The sequence below is a fragment of the Rattus rattus genome, chromosome 12, assembly GCF_011064425.1.
Source record: "Rattus rattus isolate New Zealand chromosome 12, Rrattus_CSIRO_v1, whole genome shotgun sequence".
NCBI lineage: Eukaryota > Metazoa > Chordata > Mammalia > Rodentia > Muridae > Rattus > Rattus rattus.
Window position 1 is genome coordinate 79,140,081 of NC_046165.1, and position 10,414 is coordinate 79,150,494.

Genomic DNA, 10,414 nt, shown 5'->3' on the forward strand with positions numbered 1-10,414 from the left:
TCAGATCCACTCAGGCACCAGACAGGCATGGAAAGGCAATTGCTGTGTATCTAACTGCAGCCAGCATGCTCTAAGCCCACCTCTTGCTTCTGTATCCTATGGGAAGATCAATCACTGTTGCCAGCACACAAGTAAACATGAAATGCATCACAAAACACCTTGGAGAGCACGAGCAATGTTGTGATGAAACACTTTCTAGAGTCCTTCTAAGTGACAGAGGTCATTATTCATTGTCAAGTTTACCTCTTATCTAAGAACAATGCAGACCACTTCAACTGTGATATCTGCGATGTAATTGTGGAATTTGCATTTGACCAATGAGCGGTAATGGGTGGAGGGGTTGGGAGAATAGCACAGGGAAGAAAGCAGCTCCTACCAGAGTTCTGATCCCCAGTTCCCATAAGAAAAGCAAGACAAAACCAGAAAGGTGTGGCAGTCAGCTCACTGGTAATCCCCAACAGACCGACATGGGTGAAGGTGGTCCCGGGCCAAAGTTCCTGGCTAGACTAGCTGAATTAACTACTTTAGGCTCATGGAATAGCCTGCCTCAGTAAATAATAAAGAAAGACACCTGATAGCAATTTCCACCTGTTCATATATGTGTGTCCTCACCCAATGATATATGTACCCACACACTTGTGAACATGCACTCACGTGAGACAGAAAAAGAAAAGCAAGGGAGTCAGAGACAGATATATATGGTTAACTTCCAATGACTTTCTCTACTTCAGCCTATTGAAAGTTCCTGAAACATTTGAAAAAGCAACTATTCAAATTATAGGAGTGGTTACTTATTCCTTCTGCTAACTCCATCTGAATTGATCTCCATTGATATTTCTAGTTCAATGTGCTAAACAGAGACTGTTGAGAAAGCAAACACATGTCCATGAGATATTTAAATGCTTTCTATGCCCAATGGAAATCTTAGTGACTTCTCTTAAAGCAAATTCATCAACATTCCTGCCTCTGTATTGTCATGTTGACCTTGTCAAGAGCAGAACACACTACATGGTCTTCTTCTCGTTGCCGTCTTACAGCATTGCTTTATAGGAGTTGGCAATTTCACTCACGAACAAATGTTTATCGAAGACCTGCTATATTCAGTTATTGAGGAAGTTCTATGTGTGTGTACACATTTATTTGAACCAAAATTATATTCAAATGTTAGATTTCTAGCTTCCAGAACTTTCATTAAATATATTTTTGCTTTTAATTTTTTATATTTTTTATAATTTGGGAATTTTGCATCATAATCCTTAATCACACTTCTCAGTCCTCCCAGGTCTTCACACCCACCCTCATGCCCTGCTCCTACCAAAGAGGGTGGAGGAGGAGGAAAAAGAAGAGGAGGAAAAAGAGGAAAAGGAGGAGGAGAAGGAAGAAAGAAAGAAGAAAATGAAATACAATTTGTGTGACTTATATACTCACTGGAGTGTGATCAAACTCCCAGTGGTCAGCCCCTTAAAGAAAATTGAAACCTTCTCTACCTACACCGCTGCCGTTCAGGTGAAGGCAGACAAGATTAAGAGGTCTGTCATTGGATGAGAAAGAAGGGAGGCCAGAACAGAGGCTTTAGAAGGGCAGCGAGGAGTAGGGAGCTGAGAGAACATGGAGAAAGATGTTAAGAGTCCTCTCTGGGTGTAGTTACAGGTTGTTATGACTATTTTTAAGTGATGGGTATATACAGGATTTTATGTTGTTTAGATGGGCAAATTAAATCTTATCAATTGGATCAGAGGACATTGTGTGGTATGTTCTTTCATGTGGCGAATTAATTGAGTTCTAGAGAACATATAGTGGTGGGATGTACCTGGCCACCATGGAATTGGTATGTGTATGCCTGGCGTGGTGGAAATCAGCCAAGAGAGCTGTGAGTGAGGGCAGGACAGCCTGACAAGGTGCCCTGTTGGAAGGCTGGCACACTGCCCAGGTCAGAGAGTACCTGGGGGCAGCATGGAACTGCTGAGATAAATTATCAAGAGAGAGACCATCAGGGTATATGTGGGAACTGTTCTGCTGCTTATTTTTTTATTTGTTTATCTTTTTACATGTTTTATTTTTACCATAACACTGCAAGAAGTCATCAATTGTGGAGAACCTCCGCACCCTTATCAGTTTTTAAGAGGTCTCTTTGATGGTTTATGTTTAAGCTGTTACATATTTTAGGCATTAGGATAAGAGTAAGGGTTGTCCCAGAAGACTTCTATGTCCCTCTTTCTGAGCTGTGAATCTAGTCATTTATATTACTGAAAAAGTGGCTTTCTTGCCCTTTTCAGTGAGTGGGAACAAGGATCATGGAGTTCCACATGGTTTCTGGCAACAGAATGGACAATGGACATCCACAGAGTCTCCAGCATCAGTGAGCATGGGACACTGACCTCATGGACTCGTGTGGCAGTACAGACCTCAAACATCAACATAATCCTCTGCCTCAGCACAGATTAGAGATTCTGTCACAGCCCTCAGTGGCAACACAGCCAGGGACATTAACTTTGCCTCAATCGGCGTCATAGACCAAGGACATCTGTATAGGTAGCAAGTTGGGCTATGACATCAACACGGTCCCCAGATACTATAGGACCATGGACATCCATATGAACCTCGGGTTTCAACATGGCGCCAACCGTGGACCATGAAGTTCTTTCTAGGGAGTCCATCTCAGACATCTTACTGTTGCTCAGAACCAGGGAGCTGGGCAGTGTGCTCTGGGGCTGAATCTGTGTAAACCCTGGGCTCCTGCATAACATCATGCTGGCCCTGTTAGGTAAGGAAATATCCCATGTCCCGACCCCCATAGCCTTCTCTCCTCCCTATCACCACCCTTGAGTCTCTAGCTCTGCCTTTCTCCCATGAGCGCTGAGCACTCTGTTCCTCCATCTTGCCCACCTCTCCATCACCTATTCATTTGTCGTAGTGGCGTTGGAAACTGAGGTGTGTCACTGCAGCTCTCCTGAGCTCACTGTCTATTCAGAAATGACCTGTTTCTGCCAGAGCTCCAGGATGCTGCACGTTTTCCTGTGTTAGACAATGGCATCCCCACTGCTTTTTGGGCATGACCTTGGAGCTTGCAGCCTGCTGACTGAGACACTGTGGGGAAGGGTATGTTCTATCATCATGGAAACTTCATGAGTCCACTTTTAAATAAGTGTCTTTCCATAAGATTTGCCTTTTTCTGCCCTTACTTGTTCTGGAGCTATTGTGGCTCCTTTTGTGCTGCTGTATCACCCTTCACGGCTTCCATTGGTCATTCAGATGCCTCAGAGCTGTGTAGCGGTTGTTGGTGACAGCTGCCATCTTTGTTTTTTCCACCTTTTTTTTTTCAAATCACCAAATCTATAGTATTTTCATGGCTCAAATTTTTAATATGTAGGTCAAGTATAAGCATTTTACAAATGGAATTCTTGTAAGATATAAATTAATAGTAACACAACAAAAAAGAATTATGTATTAGACATCGCTTCCACAGTCAAAAATGTATATATGCTTCTACTCAGCTTCCTTTCTCCACTTATACAATCTGAGACCTTAGCTAGGGAATGGAACCACCCACAGAGGGCAGGTCTTCCCACCCTAATGAGCATAAACAAAATACTCTTCCATAGGCATCTGATGTGACTCTACAGTCTGCTAAATGAGCTGTCAATAATCAGGTTGACCATTGATACTAACCATTAACTACAATGTAGTATGAGATGCACTTCCTAAAGACAAGCCCAAACATTAGCCCAGAGACTAAATAGCCTCATTACATTGGTTGATTTGCTGCTGTTCTCCATTTTTATCTTTAAAATGTTGGAATTCCAATTCTAAATGTGCTCATGAGTCTGACAACTCCAAATTTATGTCAGTCTTTCCTGTGTTGTTTAGACCTGTTTTACTCCTTTTAATAATAACTTACAGAATTGCAAATTTCTGATTTTTTTAGTCCGTTGTATAATATACAATTCTATTTTTGTTATGGAGTTGCCTCGAATTCCTCTCTGGGGTGGACTATACCCTTGAACTGTGATCCAGAATCAACCCTTTCTCCGTGGGTTGCTTTTTGCCACAGTATTTGTCACAGAAATAGGAAATAAAACTAAGTCAGCCAAGTATGCAAAAGCATGTAGATGTTAAATAACTGGTTCTTGAGATACTGGTACAGTCATTGTCAATTTATTTGAAATGAAGTCATTAATTCTGCATTTTAAACAAGTCCATCAAGTGAACTATAAGTATACTATAGTCTGAGATTGCCTATTTTAGGTATGCAGCTGTATAGAAGAAGTAGTTTGTGTCCTTATGATAAGAGCCCTGAAATAGAAGGCAAGGCACAGTGAGCAGGATAAGTGTTCGAATGTGTTATATGGGATGTAGGTGTAGTAGTTTTAGAAGAAAGCAATGTAGAAAGTAGTATTGTGTTTATGGTTCTCTAAGAATTTAGAGAGAGGAATAGAATAGCACACAAGGAGAACCAAGGAGTCTTCAGGGAGACCATATTTGAGTAATTTGAATGAAAATGACACCCAGAGGCTTGTAGGGAGTGACACTATTAGAAGGTGTGGCCTTGTTGGAGTAGGTATGGCTGTGCTGAAGGAAGTGTGTCACTGGGGGTCTGTCTTGAGGTTTCAGATGTTCAAGTCAGGTCCAGTGTCTCTTGCTGCTGACCTGCTGATCCAGATGTAGAACTCTTGGTTCCTTCTCTAGCACTATGTCTATCTGATAACTAGACCAATCCTCTGAACTGTAGGCCAGACCTATTTAAATATTTTCCTTCAGAAGAGCTGCCATAGTCATAGTGTCTTCTCACAGAGATAAAACCCTAATTAAGACAAAGAGTAAGCATGTTATCTTCTCAAACACTCCCTCCCCTCTTCTCCTGTGTGTGTGTGTGTGTGTGTGTGTGTGTGTGTGTGTGTGTGTGTGTGTGTGTGCGCCTATCGAGGCCAAAGGTCAACCTCTGGTACTATTACTCATGTGCTATGACCCTTGTTTGCCATTATTGGTGTGGTGGTTTAAAGAGGTTCTGCCCCAGAGATTCATGTGTTTGAAGGCTTGGCTCATAGGGTGTGGCAATATTAGGAGGTTTGGCCTTGTTGAAGTAGGTGTGGCCTTCTTGGAAGAAGCATGTTGCCATGGGGTCAGGTTTTGAGGTCTTAAATGCTCGAGCTATATCCAGTATGAAACACATCCAGTCTTCTCCTTACTTCCTGGTGAATCAAGATGTAGAACTCTCAGTTCCTCCAGCACCATGTCTGCTTACATGCTGCCACTAATGGACTAAACCTCCAAAACTGTAAGCCAGGTCCAACCAAATGTTTTCCTTTATAAGCATTGCCATGGTCATGGTGTCCCTTCACAACAATGGAAACCCTAACTAAGACAATTGGTCTGGTGCTCACTGATTAGGCTAGGTTACCCCGACAGTTTGTCAGAGAGACTCAAATATCTCTACATACCCAGCATTGGGTTTACACTGCACTTGACTTTTCTCTGTGAGTCCACCTCTGTGAATCTGGGTTCCCTTTATTTCCGTTACAAATAACTATCTCTTCTACCCTTCAACACTTCAAAAAGAAATCAATAAGTAGGTAAAAATATTATTTTACAAGGTCATAGTACATCAGTGATGGGAGTGACTGAAAAAAATTGAAATACAGAAAGCTGATGAGACACCAATTAGTCTAAAAATACTCTGGTCCAGTCCAGCTCTGGAAAGAGCCAGCTATTGCAGAAGTGGGATTAAAGTATATATCCAGATAAAACAATAGGGAATGTGAGCAGATGATCAAACAGACTTCTTTAGGCAGTGAGTGATTATTCTGGATGCCTGACATTCAATAATAGCTTTATACTATAAAGGGTCTGAACAGGAGGTTTAAATATAGTGGCATTAAGCATAGTAAAGTGAAGTACCATGGCAAGGACTGAAATGAAGACTGTGTCACTTTTCCAAACCTAGTGACCATCAGCACCATCTGCACCTCTTGGTTGAACCTCAGACACTTGATAGACACATCTCTCCAGGTCCTCTCCTTTCCAATGATGTCTGAATGGCACAGATTTCCCAACTGCAACCAAGAACTGTTAAAGTCATTGGAATATAGTCTTCTTAAGAGGAGTGTAAGCCCAGCCAAACTATTGATCCTGGTGTGGGATAACAGGGAGAAGAATGAAAAAATTTCAGACATGGAAGTACTAAAAATCACTTGCCTTCTTTGGAAGCCACTGAGGGAATTACTTTTACCACAATAAAGAAGTCATTGATTCTGGGAAGAAATAGGAAATTAGAAGTCCCTGGACACAAGGAGGCCTAATGAGCAGCCAGCAGGAAGCAGAAGTCCCACTGGGGAGGGATGGGAAGCAGTTGGTGTGGACACACCTCCTCAGGTTTCCTATCACTCATGCACTTCATGGCCTGGGTAGATATTGGCACTTGTGCTCTATCCTTCCTGCTTCTCTTTTCTCTTAGTTCTAAGTAAAGTAAATGTTTTGTGCTGGTGTTTTTCTGTTGGCTTATCATTTACACTTTTGATATGAGGATTATATAGTCAAACATTACCAGTGTTTGAAGAAATTAGTATAGTTTCTATGCTCCCATTTGAGTTGTTTCTTATAGCACCTAATGAAAAGTAAAACTAACATTTATAGACAAAAATCTAGGTGATTTTATGTTACCTCTTATTTGTAGAAATTTTAGAAATTTACTACATTATTCTCTTGATTATTCACTAAGTAAGTTGAAAGGACTGATTTTCCATTCCTGCTTAATATGTGTGTGTGTGGCGGGGGTGGGGAACAACTTCCAATAACTACCATTTATAGGAAAGAATTTGCACTAGGCAATGCCTTAAAATAATTTTGAAATGTATTTATTTACATCTCAAATATGACTTCTTTCTAAAATGTTCAAAGCCTCATTTTCACAGTTGCAATTAAGTGACGTCTTAGGATAATGTTTCATTTGGCTGTATTATGTTAATAATCAGCTAGATGCTGTATATCTTTCATCGTTATGTACTCATGAATTATTCAGCAGTGTTCTCTTGCAAGTGAGGACTGGAAGAATTCAGTTCCCTTCTCTCCAAAAGGGTCAGGCATGCTGTGCTTTGGTTTAGAAGAGAGCAGGGAGGGAAGAAAGAATGGAGAGAGAAAAGGAACCTAGATTCCCCCACCCTTCTCTTCTTTAGGTTTTTAAAATGTATTGAAGTGAACAGTTGGAAATCACCCAAGTAACAAATAATTGGAAAATGTTCGAATAAACTATAATGTATTTGGTTGACAAAATGATGTAGCTATCAAAAATAATGGTTGGAAAACAACTATAGTAAAGTGGGAACATATTATACTTATGTAACAAGTGAAAAATCAAGATATCAAAATAAAGAGTAAAAGAGTGAGCATTGCAATTAAACTGAAAAATAGTCGTAGGAAATAATCTAGAAGAAAATACAGCAAAATGATACTAATTATGTTACTTTGGTAAAATTGGTGGTGATTGCTATTTTGCACAGATTTGAGTGCCGTGGTTTGAAGTTTCCTCATAGGCTCACATGTGGAATGCTTGGTCTCTAGCTGGTAGTGCTAATTTCGGGAGTTTATGGAAACTCTGGGTAGTGGGTCATACCTGGAGGAAGTAACCATTAGAGTGTGCCAAGAGGTGAATGACTCCCTCTTCAAATGCTTTCATGATGTTCTGCCTCACCCAGACTCGGCATTAAAGAAGTATAACTAATGTTATTCTTCATTCACATATATATATACATATATATATATGTATTTGAGAAATGTGTAGAAGGATATAAAGTGAAAGAAATATGCATAGTAATTAGTGATGTCAAGTTTCCCTTTGTGTACAACTCTTCCCTTTAAATTGAAGCATTTCATCCTAGAGGGAGGAGGAAGATACAGAAGACTTGAAATAAGCACAACTTATAAAGCTAAAAAAGATTCTGAAATGTACAAGATCTCTAAGATTCCTCCCCAAGGTTATATAAGCAATAAGAACTGTTGTGGGGAAGAACTGTCTGGCTCTCTGATGTGGCTCCATGTTGTACAAGGGGATATAGCCTTGGTGACTTGTCACACACATTGGATTGACTTTTCAGTGATCCAACTGTCTGAGTCAGGCTCCTCTACGTGACCCCTAACCCACAGTCCTATAAATTTTCCCAATAAATTCACTGGTTCACTAAGCTAGACACAGACAGAATCATTTCTTTGGTTTGTTTTTGATGCCTTACCTGGAATAAATAGACGCTTAACTCCTGTCTCTCTAGGAAAAGTCACTCAACTCTATCAAATATGATATGTATGGAATACAAACAAATTAATACAAATTTACTGAGGTTGTAAGTGGAAGCATTAGTAATTTAAATACTTAATAGGCAATTTCATTTATTCTTCTTAACAATCATGAGGAAGAAACAAAATTTTTTTTTAATTTACAATCACGAAACTAAATCTCAAGGAAGCTAAGTAATGTGCCGTTACTTTATATATAGTTTCTGGAATTTCACCTTTATAAAAGTAGCATTTCACTTCAACCAGGTAAGTTTCATCCAGAATAGAAAAGGAAATGGTAAAGAAACTCAACTTAGGCATGGTTGCTTCATCGTTTGCGTATTAATGTATTAATTATGTCCTTAGCCAACACATAATTTGTGACTTTCCATTGATTATTAATTCATTATATATTAAACAATATCTAATTCTAACAAAATGACAGATTGGCCCTGTCTTGACTCCAAGTTCATACTAAGTCATTTAAGAAGAATTTCTTAGGCACTAACTGTCAGAACACAAATGAACCTGTATGAGGAGATATCTGAGTGTTTGTGAGAAGACTCCAAGTAAATGAGACAATCTTGTAACCTTGGTTCCTCCCACACATGGATCTGTTCTTAGAATGTGCTTCTGTGTGCCTCCCAGGTGTAAACTGGATTGAGTTTACAACGTATTACCCATCACTTACATTACTAAGTAGATGATGTTTCCAAGCATGGGTTTCCTTACGAGTATATATAGCCTAAACTCATTTGACCTTACCCTTGTGACTGTTTACAGCTTGAACTTAAGTGACTTTGTTCTCATGACCTTGCTTAACCCTCAGAATGCCCTCAGAATATAAATTGTCTGGCGCTCTGAATAAAGTTGGTTTTTCTGCCTTTTGGGGAGCTCTACTCTTCCAGATTCATACCTCCAACTAGAGTGATATCCAAGAACCACTATGGTTCTGGCAATGGTTTCAGATTTGAGATACAGGTAAAATGAAGCCAAGCCCTACATGCATGGAGTTTAAGTTCTTGTGTTAGAAGGAGCCAACAAGCTGAGGTCAGGCAGAGAAAAGCACAAGAGCGAATGGGGCTAAGCAGTGGGAATGATGGTTGAAATTTCCAAGAAGCCACAGAAAATCACCAGGAGCTATGAGAGATGGGGATTTTACCCTATGGATTGCAAACTAGCAAGTTAGTCTGATGCTATTCTCTTATGAGTATTGTAAGGGTCCATGATTCATCGAAGAAGAAGAAGGAGGAGGAGGAGGAGGAGGAGGAGGGGGAGAAGGAGAAGAAGAGGAAGAGGAAGAGGAAGAGGAAGAGGAAGAAGAAGACAACGACGACCCCGGATTCAAATAATATGTAAATGCAGTATGTTTTATTCTGCAGAAGTCCAGCATGCTGGGGTCTCCCATTACCGGGACAGAATGACACCCAAGTGAGCTCACAGGCTCCATTTAAAGCACATTAGGGTAATTCCTGGGTAGGTGACCTTATTTTGCTCTATCTCTTAGGGACTTTCCAAAACCACGGGGACTGGAATCTGTTGAGGAATTCCAGGTCAGGTTGCCTTATCTTGCTTTACTTCTTAAGGACATTCCAGAACTATTACTGGGGTGAGAGGGCTGGAAACTGCTGCCAACCCATTGTCCTTGCTTCAGGCCGGGGGGGTGGGGCAGTTTCTGACAGTAGCTGCCTAAAGCCTAGATTTTTAGGCCCAATTTCCTGAATTGACAATTTGAAGCCTGACACGGGGTCAGCCTGTCTCATCAGAATGTCATGTGAAGTGACAGTTCCCTGTGAGATCCTTGTGTTTCTGAGGTAAGTGTAAAGCCACCGTTGACTGCTATGTCTTAAGCAATAGAGATGTTTATTTCTGAGCAGAGTTTCATGGCCAGCACCTACGAATCTTCATCAGATTGACATGCTAGTCTGTAATCTATAGGGCAAAATCCCTATCTGTTCTAGCTCCTAGGAGTATTTTAGGAGTAGAACTCACAACAGAGATGGGTCGTATGCTCTTTTGCTAAGAACTCTGCTAAGTGCTGGGGAGACCATAGCAAATGGCACAAACCTGACCCTTGCTGCCGTGGACTGGCCTCGCTGTGGTGGAGATAAAACTCAAGCAACTGAACAAATCAAATCAAATCAATCAATCA